This window comes from Hydra vulgaris, chromosome 08 (genome assembly GCF_038396675.1).
Source record: "Hydra vulgaris chromosome 08, alternate assembly HydraT2T_AEP".
NCBI lineage: Eukaryota > Metazoa > Cnidaria > Hydrozoa > Anthoathecata > Hydridae > Hydra > Hydra vulgaris.
The window spans coordinates 56,066,015-56,083,539 of NC_088927.1; the positions used below are offsets into that span (position 1 = coordinate 56,066,015).

Sequence of the window (17,525 nt, forward strand, 5' to 3'; positions counted from 1 at the left end):
ATTTCTTTTCTGAAAAAATGTTAACTTTTCCTTATAGATTAGATTTTATGCAAGTTTACAAGCTCCTTTGAATAGGATAATGAGCGGGAAAAAGATGGTCTAGAAGATTGAGAACATCTTTTTAAATATCCTAGTAAAACTAATATAACAATTTTTTGGAAAGAAAGATATATTTTAAAATACTGAAGCAATTTTGCCATCAATTAGCAGCTTATTTTTACAGAAACTTTTTGGTTGACTTTCTGAATGCTATAGACTTTTGTGCACTTATTGGCATATAATAAACTTTTATTGTTTAAAAACAATTAAATCTTGTAACTGGCTAGACTATTATTATGACTACAGTGATATTGGGTTAAGTTGCATTTTGTCTACTTAACAACAAAAGTATTAACACAATTTTTCAAATTTCTTATTTAAAAACGCAATTCAAAAAATGATAAACATGAAAACGCTTTTGTTTAAGAATAATCAGGAAACAAAAGAACCTTTAATTACTTTCTGTAATATTCAATGAAAGAGTTTTTTAAGATAACTCATGTAACGAGATTCAACCCTTGATCACCAGTGGAATTTAACATTTAACCGTCTTTCCTTTAAGTATCCAAATTGATTAGCGGGTATTTATAAAAGTCTCAGCGAGAATTTTTTTGCCCCGGGGCAGTGGTTTCGCCACAACTGTTTTAGATATACAAATTAACATATGCTTATTGACACGCTGATTGGTTTGGTTTTATCATATATTAAGTTTAATAGAAAACAACAGGTGGAGTTGTTCTACAAATGAGTTAGTATAAAAAAAATACTGCTTTGGTCTGAACTCAGAGAATATGAAAACATAGGCGTACAAAAGAACACTTTATGTAGTATTAATTAATTAACACTACATAAAGTATTCTTTTGTTAATTAATTTTGTTAATTATTTTTGTTAATTAATTAAACTAAAATATTATCTTATTTTGTAAATAAAGATATGACGTCATATTGTGTTTTATGACAAAATATGACGTCATATTGTGTTTTATCATGTTCCTTTTGAGTGTAATAATGCGCAAATGCAAAATATATAGACAAAATGAAATTTTTTTTCGTAGAAACTTAATGCTGTCAACACACAACTGTTTTTTTTTTTTTTAATGTAAGTATCTTTATAATTATAAAATATTTTGTTGTGATATCATATAACCTTAACAGTAATAGCTGCTAATATACTTTTCATATTTTTAATGATTAACGAAAACCCAAATAATAACTTACTGATAAAAAGAAAGGTTTTTAGAAAAGCTTTATCAATATTGAGTATGTGATTTAGTTTTCTATTAGGTAATAATTGATATGTTGATATAAGAGAGCGGACTATATAATCCAACAATTGTCATAATAGTTTAATAAAGTTAATTTTGTGATTAAATTTATGCATATGCGTTTTTTTGTATTTGTAGTAGGTTATCTGTTGATGAGACAAAACTGGTAGATATTCTTAAAATGGTAGCTATTACTAAATTTAAATTTTAAGTTGGTACCACAGGAAAAAAACAGATTTTTGAAGAAAAAATCAAAATTTATTTTTTAATTTTAATTAGTGAAAAATTTAATGCTCCTTTAAATGATATGTAGGTTTCAGATGTTTTTATGTGCTAAAATTATTTTTTTAAGATTTTAATTCAAGGCAGTATGAAGATTTAGTCCATAGAAACACCTTAGCAACGAGTATTACTCCATATATCTTGCTTTTTATTGCTTAATATGGATAGCAATTTAACTGAATTGAATGCCATATATAATACTTTGCATTTCCGATCTAAAAACGATTACTTAAAACGACAAACTTAAGTAAAAACATCTACAATGGAGATTAAAAAACTGTCTACTGGGTAGTAAAAACTGTGTACTGGTTTTACTCAAAAAAAGAGTTTTACTTAATGTTATTCTCTGTTTATACTTTATAATGTTGTAATACTACTGTACAACTGAAAGTAAAATAACAATGAGTACAAAATTTTCTTGCAAGCAAAATTTTATTAGACATCACATAAGAAAGTGGAATGACGTTATTTCCAGGAAATGTGCCACAAAAACTAAAATAAAGAACCGACTGTTCCAGTAGCAGGAAACTCAATGGCAATATAAATATTAATGATAGTTTTTTGGATAGGACTTGTGATGACGATTTTTATTTTTTATTCAACTTTAATATTTTAAAAGAGATTACATCATCTACAGCTTGTCAAATATGTCATAACCAATTAGACATTGTTGATCAACTTGACTGTCGTATGAGATTTTGCCATGCATTGAAACTCTTTTGTTACAGCTGCAAATGGAGTTAAGACTTTTACACCTCAAGTACAATTTCTCAAATAAAGATGCAGGGACGCAATGTTTTTGAATCAAACATTCGTAGTGTTCTAAGTTTTCGAGAAATCGATTGTGGTTTTAGTGCTTTGGAGACATTTGCAAGATGTATGAACATGCATTGTTTAAGTGTAAATGGATTTTCGGGTTTACAAAACAAAGTAAGCAATGCTTATGAAAGTGCAGCATTTGACATTATGAAAAAAGCGTCTGATGAGAAGCAAAATAGGATACCAGGAAAACCAACGTATAAGCAAGTAACAATTGATGGTACTTAGCAAAAGCGCGGGCACAGCTCTCTAAATGGAGTTGTTACAGCAGTAATAGATGATAAATGTGTTGACGTGCAAATCTTTTCCAAACATTGTAAAAGTTGTCAAGTTTGGGAAAAGAGAAAAGGAACTTCTGCATATGAAACATGGTTTGGAAATGTCACATAAATCATCAAAATTCATCAGGATATATGGAGTCTGCCGGTGCCGTTGAGATCTTTTGTAGATCAATAAGTGAATGCAATTTAATATACCATTAATACTTGGGTGATGGAGATACAAATTCCTTCAAAAATGTTGTTCTTGACAATCCCTATAAAGATTTTAACATAGTGCCAATCAAACTTGAATGTGTAGGGCATGTACAAAAACATTTAGGTAATAGGTTACGTAACATGGTGAAATCATACAAGGGTACAAAAACGCCTCTGGCTGGAAAGGGCAGACTAACTGATAAAACAATTAATACCATGCAAAAATATAATGGCATGGCTATAAGGAAAAATAAAGGAGCACTTTATGCTATGAAAAAAGCTGTTTTTTCCATACTTTTCCATTTTACGGATTTTGAAGACCCAAGTTACCGCCATCAATTTTGTCCAAGAACACCAGATTCTTGGTGTAAATGGCATCTAGATCAAATTAATAAGACTAATAAGTATAAACCTACTGTTGGTACGCCTGTGTGGATCCATCACATTATTCTTTCATTTTTTAGAGAGTTACAATCTGATCGATTTCTCAATAAATGTTTACATGGAGAAACTTAGAACGCAAATGAGTCTCTAAATTCAATTATTTGGACAAAGATCCCCAAAAATGTTTTTGTTAGCAGTCAAACACTGAAAATGGGAGTTTATTGTGCTGTTTTACAGTTTAATGAAGGTTGTACTAGTATTACTAATGTTTTCAAAGCATTTGGTTTACTTGGAAAGTTTACCCTGAAAAAATCAGTTAAACAAGATGTTAGCCGTGTAAGAAGAATATTGTGGAAAGATTTGATTGAAATAAAAAATCAACAAAAGAGACTTAGAGGAATACATAAAAGACTTTTAGACAAAGAAGAACAAATTCTTATATACATGATGAATTTATTTAAGATTATCAAGTGTTTTTTATTTTTTAAACTTAGTTTTGTCTTCGCCTTCAATATTCTAGAGTTACAATTTTTGTGAAAACTCTAAATTTCAAAACATGATATCTCATCTAATAATATTGCTTTAGAGTTGAAATTTTCACTAATGATTCTTTACATATTAAAGAATCATTTAACAGATTTTTTATAATGTTTTCTGCTTTTTCCTATAGAAAGAATTTAAAAATAAAAAGCACCAAATTTTTCTAAATATTTATAAATAATTCATTAAAATCTGGAGAAACCATTTAGGCAAAAAATTAAACTTTTTATAAGTAAAGCTAAATATCAATAGTTCAATATAAATCTTTTATCATTATATTGCTGTAATTTTTTTAATTTCTATACAACCTACAACTTTTTAAATCTTCAGTAAACCGTCTCCTAGCTTTTTAATCGATTCTCTATTTTAAAATAACTTAATAGTTGTTGCTTGCAACCTTGTTGGAAGTAAATTGGAGTTTAGAAATATATAAGTATATGCCAGTATTTAATAAATGGTAAATTTAGGTATAAAATTATAATACATAAAGTATTATAAATTTTTTTTTAGCCCCGGCTTTCAACCCCTGCTAAATCCTAAAATTTTGCAAGGTCGTGGCAAGGTTTGCAAAAAGTTCCATTTTTAGCCAGGGCTGGGGTCGGGGTTCCGGTCACTTCCTAACTGTGAAGTTTTTCTTTTCGGACAAGAAATGATTTAAACAAACACAGGAGCTGTTCAAGTGAATATTTCGTTTTTAAAAGTGAAATTTTTTCAAAATGCTAGAGGAGGTATTTAATGTATGTCAAAAACTAAACAAAAAAATGTAGATTTTCTTAATGACCAAAAAAGTAACATCTTTTTTAAAAAATGTTAGGTAAAGATAAAGATTCACAAAAGATTGAGAAACAAAACAGTAAAAGAAATAAATATCTCTCAGCACTTTTCAAGTGTTCTCACTGGTTGCAATACAAGTGGACCAAAGACTGAGATATTTGAAAGGCCGAAGGGTAATTGGAAACTGATTCTTGAAAAGAAGATAAATTATGATAACCTGAGGAGATTAGACTCAAGAAAAAAAAAGGTAATTTTTCGGAAAAGCAGATTGGATTGATTGTTCAAATAAGATTTATGTTTTTGACTATAACTTTTAATAACAGATTTTTTTTTTTTAATTTAGACTTTTGAATCATTAAGATTCATTCAAATTTGTCTAAATAATGATGTTTCTAAGAAATACCTGGAAGTATTTTACACAATTTAGCAATTCTTTGGTTAGGTTGTAAAAATAAAAGACTGAGACAAAGAAAAAGACTTTTGTATATGATTTCCTATGGCTTCACAGCATGCCAGATTTAAGGAACAGAAAGTTTATTATTTAACATATTTCCTTTTTCAGTCATAATTTTTATATTATATATATATATATATATATTATAGCTTATGTTCAAATATTGTTGCAAGAGGGAAAGCTGATTCACAAAATAGCTTCATTTACAGCACTGTTTTATGTTCTGTGATTTATTAAACCTACTATCCCTGCCACACTCCCCTCTTTAGATCTTAAAACTATTCATGAAATGTTGCAATATTCTGAGTTCTGTCTTAAACCAGCAGAAGCTGTGCTAAACTCACTTTAAAAACACAACTGGTATTTAAATAAAAAATGTGTCGTAATGTGTCTTGCTTGTAAATGTTTACCAGTAAATCAGTTACATAAAATAGCTCTTGAATTATCTCAAACAGCTAAGCCTGCCAGTTATTCGATGAGAAAATTGAGTTTTGAAGTTTTTATTTTCAATGAAAAATAAAATGTAAAAAAATTAAAGATTTATTGGTACTGAAAGCTAGTTTTTGTTTGATTTACTAAAAAGGACATTACATGAGACTAGATGGGTAAAAATCAGTTCATCAAAATAGGACTTATTTCCTGGTTAAATTACATTTAAAAATTATGTCAGTAGTCTTCTCACTGTAAATGACAATGCAGAACGTGCTATTAAACTTGGTCAAGACTTCATTAAAGCTTTCAGATATTAAGAACAATTAGTAAAGCTAGTTTACTAATTGTTGCTACTCATTGTCTAATTCGAAGGGTTGTAATGACCATTGCCGTAGTCTTTTTCAAAAAAGCAAAACATGATCTAAAATCAGATATATCAGGCTACAAAAAAAATCCTAATGGCATTTTTGAAATATTTAAGTGTAGGTGACCCTAACCCCATATATGAATAAAAATTGAAGTTTTTAATTTTCAGACGGCTGGGAAAAATAATAAGAAGATCCATAAAAAAAACTTGATATATTTTTTTTTGATACATATATAAAAAGAAACCACAAAAATTATTATGGTATTGTTTTTATTGGCTTTCGTGTTTTATGCCCACACTAATATATATATATATATATATATATATATATATATATATATATATATATATAAATATATATATATATATATATATATATATATATATATATATATATATATATATATATATATATATATATATATATATATATATATATATATATATATATATATATATATATAATGTATAGTGGGTTGCATAAATATAGAATCAGTTGATTTTTTTAATATTTTTTCTTAAATTTAAAGCAAACAAAAAAGTTAATAATTTAAATTGTTTTAAATTTTATTAACAGTGGTTTTATAAACAAAATAAGAAAAAAGTTTTTTCAAAAAAAAAATATAATGTTCTTTATAAAAAACATTTAAGATACTTTTTTATGAGAAACTGTTAAAAATAAACAAAAAAAAAACAGCAACAATATAGAGTCAGGGTGCATTTTAGTATTTTGTATGCGCACCACGAACTTTTCACACATGCACGAACACGTCTAAGCATAGATTCAACTAGTTGGATGCATAATTCTTTTGGAAATTTTTTTCAAAGGTTTCCAAAAACCTGTTGTAATTGCGCAACTCTGCCTATGCTGTCTTTGACCAATCTCTTGTTTATCCAAGCCTAAATGTTCTCGATGGAAATGAGATCTGGAGAACAAGTTAGCCGAGGCATGACTGAACTGTTTTTCCGATCAAGCCACTCTTTAACCGAGATTGCAGTGTGAGACGCAGCGCCATTGTGTTGAAAAATCCATTGTTGTCGTCTTCCGTAAAAAGTACTGGCTGTTGGCAAATGTTTACTTTCGAGGATCTCTTTGTAGTTGTACTGGTTAAGTATGCCATTATAAATTTTGTATGAGCCTGTTCCTCTATGGGAGAACTATTCCTATATTCTATCTGATCCTCCTCCCTCTTGTATCCTTGGTACACAAAAATGCTCTTTGAACTTTTCACCAGCCAGCCTCTTGATGAATAATCTCGACTTGCGAATTATCACCTCAAAATTGGATTCGCCGCTGAAATTGACTTTGGCCCATTCTTCTAATGACCAGTGAAGTCTTTCTCTATACCACTTTAATGTTTTTAGGCAATCTGAGACACGCAAGAGTGGTTTTCGAGTAGCGACATAGCAATATAAGCCTTTCTTATATAGGCATTTTCGTAAAACCCATCTATTGCTGCTAACGTTACCAAGCGTGTTTGTGAACCTTTCAGCATGTTCGGGGTAGGAAATTTTAGGGTCTTGTCTAACCTTTCGATAGAGATAACTTTTGTCTCTTAAAGTTAACTTTAAAGGCCTACCAAGCCTTAGTAAATCTTTGACGTTATTACAATAGCTTTGTGTATCAATACAAAATTTAATGCAATTAAATAAAAATGACTGATGCATGTTTCTAGGGAGCGATGTTAAACAGATCAGAACATTTTGATATATTGCAAATGACAGAGCAAAATGTAGCTTTTAGCTTTTTTGGTCTCATATAACAGTGCAGGATATTTTCGAAAGAGTTTATTTATGTATCCTGTTTTTGAATCAAATAAATTATTTCATTGAACAGAAAAAGTCCACATTAAATTTCTAAAGTACGTAGACAATTAATTAATAAATCAACTCTGCAGTACTTATTCAAAAAGATTCAATCAATGAATTAGTCACTTTGAGTATTCCCAAAGGCTTCAGAACTGCAAACTTGACAACAAACATTTGTAGAAAATTAATATGGTTCTTAGTTAGAATTTTTTTAATTTAATAAGGTATCAAATAAAAAATGTTGAGCTTTGTAAAAGTGCATAGCTTTAAAATGTTGTCTTTTTTTTTTTTTTTCTTTGTAATTCACCTCCCCAAGGCCAAGAAGGACACTACAGGTGAGGAGGCTACTTGTGGTTATAGCCCTCTCACAACTCTATAACTCAGAAACACGAACCTTTGCGAACAAAGCCGCTGCGCGGATAAAGTTTTTGTATTATTGCGTTTATATGAGCAGTGGCAGTTTAAATCATTAGAGAGACCTAAACAGTAAATAAAACTGTACTTATTCAGAAAATCCTCTTTCCTTCAAATGACAGTTATTAGACTAGAGCCGTCATCAAACCTCTTAGTTCTGAGTCACAATTCTAATAACAGCGCCACGGTTTTTAATTATTAAAAGCCACCTATATATATATATATATATATATATATATATATATATATATATATATATATATATATATATATATATATATATATATATATATATATATATATATATGTATATATATATATATATATATATATATATATATATATATATATATATATATGTATATATATATATAAATATATATATATATATATATATATATATACATGTATATATATATATATATGTATATATATATATATGTATATATATATATGTATACATATATATATATATATATATATATATATATATATATATATATATATATATATATATATATATGCATATATATATAAATATATATATATATACATGTATATATCATATATATATATATATATATATATATATATATATATATATATATATATATATATATATATATATATATGTATATATATATATATGTATACATATATATATATATATATATATATATATATATATATATATATATAAATATATATATATATATAAATATATATATATATATATATATATATATATATATATATATATATATATATATATATATATATATATATATATATAAATATATATATACACTAGTGGCCATTGAAATAAAGCCAGCAGCAAATTTTTGGAAAATACACAGTTTACTCTAGCAACAAGGTCTAGCAGGCATATTATCAAATGCAATTTTAACCTTACAATACACTGAATAAAGTTTTAGCTCAAACGATGAATAAAAGTCAGTAATTCACAGGATATCCTTTATTTTTAAGCACAGCATTAATGCGATCAGGCATGCGATGAACAAGTGTTTTACAGTATTCCGGTGATATTTCTGTCGTCCGCACACGCTTCAAAACCTATTTTAGGTCTTTTTCTGATGTAGGACGATGTGCAGCAACTTTCCTTTTCATAATTTCCCAACAATTTTTAATCACATTTAGATCAGGTGAATTTGATGGCCGATTGGAAAAAAGTTCAATGTTGTTGTCTGAAAACCACTTTTGGACAATCTTTGCGGTGTGACAAGGGGCTGAGTCTTGTTGCATAATTGTTGCTCCTGAGATGTTCATGTGGATTTGAAGCTTACTTTCAAGAACCTCCAAGTACTTTTTGGCATTGACCTTTTCCCGTATATCGAAGATGTGCAGTCCACAGCGACCACTTGCTGTGATGCCACCCCAGATCATGACGCTTGGTGGATGTTTGACAGTTTTGATGGTGAATTTGGGATTGAATCGCTGAGAGGCAGGACGTCTGACATAATTGTAACCAGGGCCTCGTAGCTGCTGAAAGGTACTTTCATCTGTGAACATGACTCTCTCCCACCACTCCCTTGACTTGTCTTTCATCGCACGACAAAACTTCAATCGCTGGAGGAGTTGTTGTTTCGTGATTAGAGGTTTCATCGCTGGTCTGCGAGCTACAAGACCAAAGTCATTTTACAGACGTCTCCTAACAGTCCTAGCACTCACTTGAATACCCCTGTCACTAGCTAGGCTTGCAACGCGTGCAGAAGAAGTTTGCGGACTAGACACAACAATGCTCTTCAAATAACAATCATCACGATGATTTTTTTTTTGTACTCCCTTGCAGTTGGAACGTTGTGAAACACCTCCAGATCTTAAAACATTCTCAACGGCACCTCTAGAAATCTTCAGTTTCTTTGCAATATCACGCAGAGAATAACGCTCAGCATTCAATGTTACAATTTGCCCCTTGACAAAATCATTAATATTTGGCTTTTTCCCCGTTATCACACTAAAATAAGCAATAACAACATTATAGTTTTTCAGCAAGAAATCATGAAACTTAATTAAATACCAAGCCAAACACGTGTATAATATGCATAACATAAATAATAATGATGTCATTTATAAACAAACCACACGGCATGACGTTGTTCTTACTTTTATATACATTTTTCATTTTACAGCAAAATCATTAAGTGGCTTTCATTCAATGGCCACTAGTGTATATATATATATATATATATATATATATATATATATATATATATATATATATATATATATATATATATATATATATATATATATATATATATATATATATATATATATATATATATATATATATATATATATATATAAATTTAATAACAATAAGAAATACAAATTTATAAAACGTTTTATCTAAAAACGTTAACAAATATTATAAAAAATGTTATAAGGCTCCCTAATATATCGACAATTTTTCTGACGTAATATTTAGATATCAATTTTATGATTTTTTGTAAATGAAAAACATTCATTTTTATCATCTTTAGGTGATTTTCTCGGGTCAATACCTTGCTCAATCAGCCCAATACAAGTAAGAGTTATACTTCTACATCAGGGATTACTGAAACAATAAATTTATTTTTTGGTTTAGTAATATTATTGTATTTCTATAATGGGGAGGACGGACGGAGAAAATTAAAAGTAATATAATAATTATTTTATATATTTTAAAGCTCTATAAATTACAAAAGTTTTAAAATTTTTAAAAATAAAAGAAAATATAAAATTCAAACCAAAAATATTTTGGCTGTACCCTCATATTATATTAGAGAGATAATTTTTTGAAAACTATAGTGTTACTTTCTAAATTAATTGATGTTGATTGCACTAATAAAAAAAGAGTTTCTCAAAAGTTACACATAAAAAAAATTTACATATGTTTGAACACTGTTCAATAAAAACGAATGAACTGCAAAAGAGTAAGAAAACCCAATTTACTATATGAAACATAATTCTTATTTTTGGAACTGAGGACTGATATTGTTACATAAACTATACACAAGATGTAATACACAACCAGTCATATAATAAAGGCCAGCATTCACCTGATCATTTAAAAACTTTTACTACCCATATAAGTAATATCATCTTTCATCAGGTTGATTGCGCAATGATCCGAATGTACGCAGGAGCAATGACAAACAGTTTCTTCAATGAATTCAAGCAAACTTTACTGGTTCTGCTGCTATATTATAACTACCACCATTTAGTATCTACAAATAAGTAAATATTTCATAAAATTTAATAAGGCTAAATAAATTGGATTAAATCTAAAGTGGTTGAGTTTAAAATAATTGTCAAAACAGCAATTTATATATATATATATATATATATATATATATATATATATATATATATATATATATATATATATATATATATATATATATATATATATATATATATATATATATATATATATATATATATATATATATATATATATATATATATATATATATATATATATATATATATATATATATATATATATATATATATATATATATATATATATATATATATATATATATATATATATATATATATATATATATATATATATATATATATATATATATATATATATATATATATATATATATATATATATATATATATATATATATATATATATATATATATATATATATATATATATATATATATATATATATATAATATATATATATATATATATATATATATATATATATATATATATATATATATATATATATATATATATATATATATATATATATATATATATATATATATATATATATATATATATATATATATATATATATATATATATATATATATATATATATATATATATATATATATATATATATATATATATATATATATATATATATATATATATATATATATATATATATATATATATATATATATATATATATATATATATATATATATATATATATATATATATATATATATATATATATATATATATATATATATATATATATATATATATATATATATATATATATATATATATATATATATATATATATATATATATATATATATATATATATATATATATATATATATATATATATATATATATATATATATATATATATATATATATATATATATATATATATATATATATATATATATATATATATATATATATATATATATATATATATATATATATATATATATATATATATATATATATATATATATATATATATATATATATATATATATATATATATATATATATATATATATATATATATATATATATATATATATATATATATATATATATATATATATATATATATATATATATATATATATATATATATATATATATATATATATATATATATATATAAGGGGTGTTCAAAAAAACAAAATTTCGAAAACGTGAATACACAACAAGCTAAATTTGGAGCAAATATATAAAAAAATACAATTAAAAAAAAAAAAATCAAAAATATTGAGATTTACCCTAAAAATGCCCTAAATAGTACCCTCGTAGCAAGGCTTTGAGCACAAGGTAAATCATAATATTTTTAATTTTTTTGTTTTGTTTTAATGTGCTCATAATAATCTATACTTTTTCTTTAAATTGATGTGTATCCGTGATTTTTCTTAATAGTTCTTTAAATTAAAAACGATTTTATGCAAAAAAACGGAAGTACCCAGTGGGCATTTCGAAGTCGGAACAACGTCGAGCGAAGTTGGATCTCGACGTTGGATCGACGTCGTATTAACGTTGGGAATGGAAATGTTGGGCAACGTCGGAAAAAAAGACATCGGGCGACGTCAGCATTACGATGTAATTCAACGTTAAGCAATGTTAAACCAACATTGGAACAACGTCATAATACCAACGTAAATAGATGTCATTCGACGTTGAGCGATGTCTTACTAACATCGAAACGACATCAGATAAACGACATAAATAGATGTCATTCGATGTTGAGCGATGTCAAGCCAACATCGGAACAACGTAATTCTATCGAAGTAATTAGATGTCATTTGACGTTGAGCGATGTCAAACCAACATCGGAACGACGCTAGATTACAGACGTAAATAGATGTCATTCGACGTTGATCGATGTCAGACCAACATCGGAATGGCATCATAATTCCAACGTAAATTAATGTCTTCAGACGTTAGGCAATGTCAAACCAACCATCGGAAAGATGTCAAATTACCGACATAAATGCGATGTCATTCGACGTAGAGCGATGTCAAACCAACATCGCAAAGACGTCAGATAACCGAAATAAATACGATGTCATTCGACGTAGAGCAATGTTAAAATAATTTAATACATATAATTAAATATAACATATATTTCTGGCGACCAAACATTCAATACAAAAAACAAATATATATATTTAAATAGAATCTTTGTGTAAATGGCCACCTTTCTCGGCAACAAGTTTGCATGGAGCATACCGTAAAATCTTTTGCACTTCCGCTTTGATATCGGTTACCGTAGATTCTGTTTTTTTCATCATGACACTCGCTAAATAGAAAGTTGACAGTATAAAAGTATAAATAAAAAAACCATATAAAAGTTATTTCGGGGACTAAATAAAGTAAGCAATAAACTAATGAGAGTTTAAACAATCTGTTAACGTAAACATTTTATAATAAAATAAGAAAAAAATACCAACGATAAGCTCGTTAACTTTTAACTTTTCGAAACTTAATTTATTTTGTGTGTTTGATTTTCTTTCATGGCGGTTTGTTCCTTTCATGTTGAAACAAGCCATAAATTTTTGTGACAGGCCATAATAACAAAATAATAAATAAATATATATATATATATATATATATATATATACATATATATATATATATATATATATATATATATATATATATCTATATCTACATCTATATATATATATATTTATACATATATATATATATATATACATATATATATATATATCTATATCTACATCTATATATATATATATATATATATACATATATATATATATATATATATATATATTTATATATATATATATATATATATATATATATATATATATATATATATACATATATATATATATATATCTATATATATATATATATATATATATATATATATATATATATATATATATATATATATATATATATATATATATATATATATATATATATATATATATATATATATATATATATACATATATATATATATCTATATCTATATATATATATATTATATATATATATATATATATATATATATATATATATATATATATATATATATATATATATATATAAAGCCTTTAGGCTTACGGAAAAGCCTTTCAAAGCTGAAACCATTTGTTAAAGAAAGATAAATGTTTTTAATAATTTATTACTGCTCTGTTCTTTAAGAACATTGTAGAATACACTAATATTAATAAATAATGTTATTGTAATGTAAAATTATAGCCCTAGCATAGTGTAAACTTTACATTATTCTGGCCTACTACATCGCATAGGAAAGTAACAAATTACTGGGATCATCACCTTTTGTAATCAGCTTAATCAAGATTTGTTGTATATAATAAGTTCTCATAGTTTTGCTATGAAAATAGTTGTATTATAATAAGTTCTCATAGTTTTTGCTATAATATCTTCTATGAAAACGGTAATATTCATATAATATCTGGTGTAATATCAGTAAAAATTTCTTATTTTGTAAAAAATGATTGCACAAGGTAAAAAAATATTTTGAAATAACACATATTTACCCATATTAAAATATATTTTCAAACAACTCATAAAAACCCACCTTTCTAGTGTGCGTAAGTTAAAATAATTGAAAACAATTCGTCTTCTAACAATATTTAACAATACAAATAGTATTTTACTAAATTGAAAGTAATTCTACGGTTAATACAAAATTTGGTGTTTGACATTAAATTTATTTTTGATTCAACACAAAAACATCACAATATTACCTTTCTAGGATGTTTTTAATATTTTCTTTCAAAGTAATTCCACCAGCTCTTGAAAGGCAAGCAATCTAAAAAAAAGACAATTTTGATATTATGCCTTACTTTGGCTTTACACTTCTTTTACTGTAAATATTAGATTGGGTTACAATTTTAATATATATTAACATAGAAAAAAAATAACAAAAACATTTTTGAAGTTATTAACTTCATTAAATTAATTAATTGGAATAAGAGCGCAGAATTTAAAAACATTTAAAAACTTTGTAAATACTTTTAAAAACAATTATTCCTAATAAAACAATAACCATATCCTTTAAATAAACTCATTCATCTGGAATAATTGTACATTTTCTTTTATAATAACTGGATATGTGAAACAATAGATAAACCATTAGATAAACCGTTTATCTAATGCCCATCTAAAATGATAACTTACAAGTTTCTTAGACAGATCTTCATCACTAATCAAGACCTTTTCAAAATCCAAAAGTTCATCAACTTGGAGAAATTTAGCAGGAAGATTACTTAAATTTATTCCAGTCATTGTTGTTTCACGCTGTTGGTGTATTGTATTGTGGTTTTCTAACTGCTTTGTCAGCAATTTTATCACAGTGTATTGAAAGTCTAAACGAGAAAAGGTGATTATTTACCCAATAACGAAAATATATGAGCCATTAAGATTTACTATTTTTCAAATAAATTTGTTTAAGTTTGTTTGGAAATTTTGTTGATAAACAAAATACCTTTTATGTAGGTAACAACTAGAGATTACTAACTAGTAGAAATAAATAGAGGTAATAATAAGTATTTTAAACTACCACTTGAGTATGGTGATTAAAATAAACTAATCAAAACCAGGCTTGTAGAGTGTATGGAAAAATGTGCCGTACTCTGGACGTATGTGCTGCATAACTTAAAACTTAAAATAACATTCAAAACAAAATCTTAAAATAATAAAATTCTCACCTCCAACGTCCAAAGGAAAATCTTTCCGTCTAAAATGCACAGCATCTTTTCTTTTTATTGGGGTAGATTTACAGACAATTGGTGATACTGCAACCAACCCAAGTCTGGAGACATTTGAATTTGAATGAGAAGATCTTTAGTCTGAGTTTGATCGAGATCGTGAACATTGTGCTTGGGACCTAGACTGTGAGCAAGACTTCAAACCTAATGGGGACTTCAACTGCAAATGTGACTTTGAATGTGAATTAGACTTCGAGTGTGAACCTGACCTTGATCGTGAACGAGGCTTCGACTGAAAACGTGATCTTGAACATGAACGAGACTTAGACCGTAATCGTGACCTTGACGGTGAATGTGCTGGTGAATGCAAGTTTGACCCTGAATGTGATCTTGAATGTAAACCAGGTTGTGAGTGATTTGATCTTGATGGTGGTGGTCTAAGTGGAGTGGATTGTAAATGGGGTGGTGGGGCAGTTGCAATGACTTTACATGTTGGGAATGTTGGAGGTATATTTGAAAAGATTTTTCCTGTAAGGTAAAATGCAAAAAATAAATTAGATACTAACAAAAACTAATACAGAAAAGGCAAATACCTAAAAAGTAAATAAAAGTACATGGTTAAAGCTCAGGAAATAAAATATACATACAAACAAAAAGTACATTTTATGCTGAATATGTTAACATAAATAATAAATATATACAATAGTACATCAACTTACCTTTATCAGAAGAAATTATTTCCACTGGTTCGGTTATTTCCTCGGTGGTCGTGTAATCTGTGCAGCCTTCACAATCTTCTTTTGTACCTTAAAAAATAGCAATAAAAACTGATAAAAAGAATAATTTATTACCAATTAACAAGATTCAAAACTTCCATAAACATCAAATTCACTGGTAATGAGTTTAAACCCAACCTTATGAGCTTTAGTGATACAATACTTAAAAGTAAACCAACTTATATCTTATATCTATATATTTTATTTAATTGTATATTTATATATGCTATTATTTATTTTCATGATCAATTTTTGAACATAATAAAAATCCTTGATTACTAAAAATGTTATAATGCTGTATGCATACAACATTAGTTTAGTCTCTCTGGTATAACTACAATAAAAACATATAAAATCACTTAGAATATTTAACACATACCGCTAATTTTCACTTTGATTAGAGAGAACTGTTTTCATCCAGATTTAGGCGTTTCTAAATTTTCAAATGCACGTTTTACATGCAAACCATTTGGCCAATAAACAACTTTTCTTGTTGTATCCACCCAACTTGAAGGAATTACTCTCTTAAAATCTTTTTTATTTTCCACCCAATAAGCTCTTATATACGACATTATAGACTAAAAGAAAAAAACCCTTGAATCTATGACAAGTAAAAAGTACAATATAAAAAGCTTTTTCAGAGGTGTATTGGATATGATATCCTTTTCTTAGCAGAATAAGCGTTATTATAAAACTTTATTTTATCCATCTTTAGACATGCA

The 17,525-nt window shown here is 26.2% G+C and overlaps 1 long non-coding RNA gene across 1 annotated transcript; it reads right to left on the reverse strand.

Moving 5' to 3' along the window:
- Positions 1-15,424: 15,424 nt before the first annotated feature.
- Positions 15,425-17,323, reverse strand: LOC136084383 (uncharacterized). The gene is made up of 4 exons (XR_010640529.1): positions 17,183-17,323; positions 16,747-16,833; positions 16,028-16,555; positions 15,425-15,685 (listed from the first exon to the last, which is right to left on the reverse strand). It is a non-coding gene; the product is annotated as an uncharacterized LOC136084383 (long non-coding RNA).
- Between the last annotated feature and the right edge of the window lie 202 nt (positions 17,324-17,525).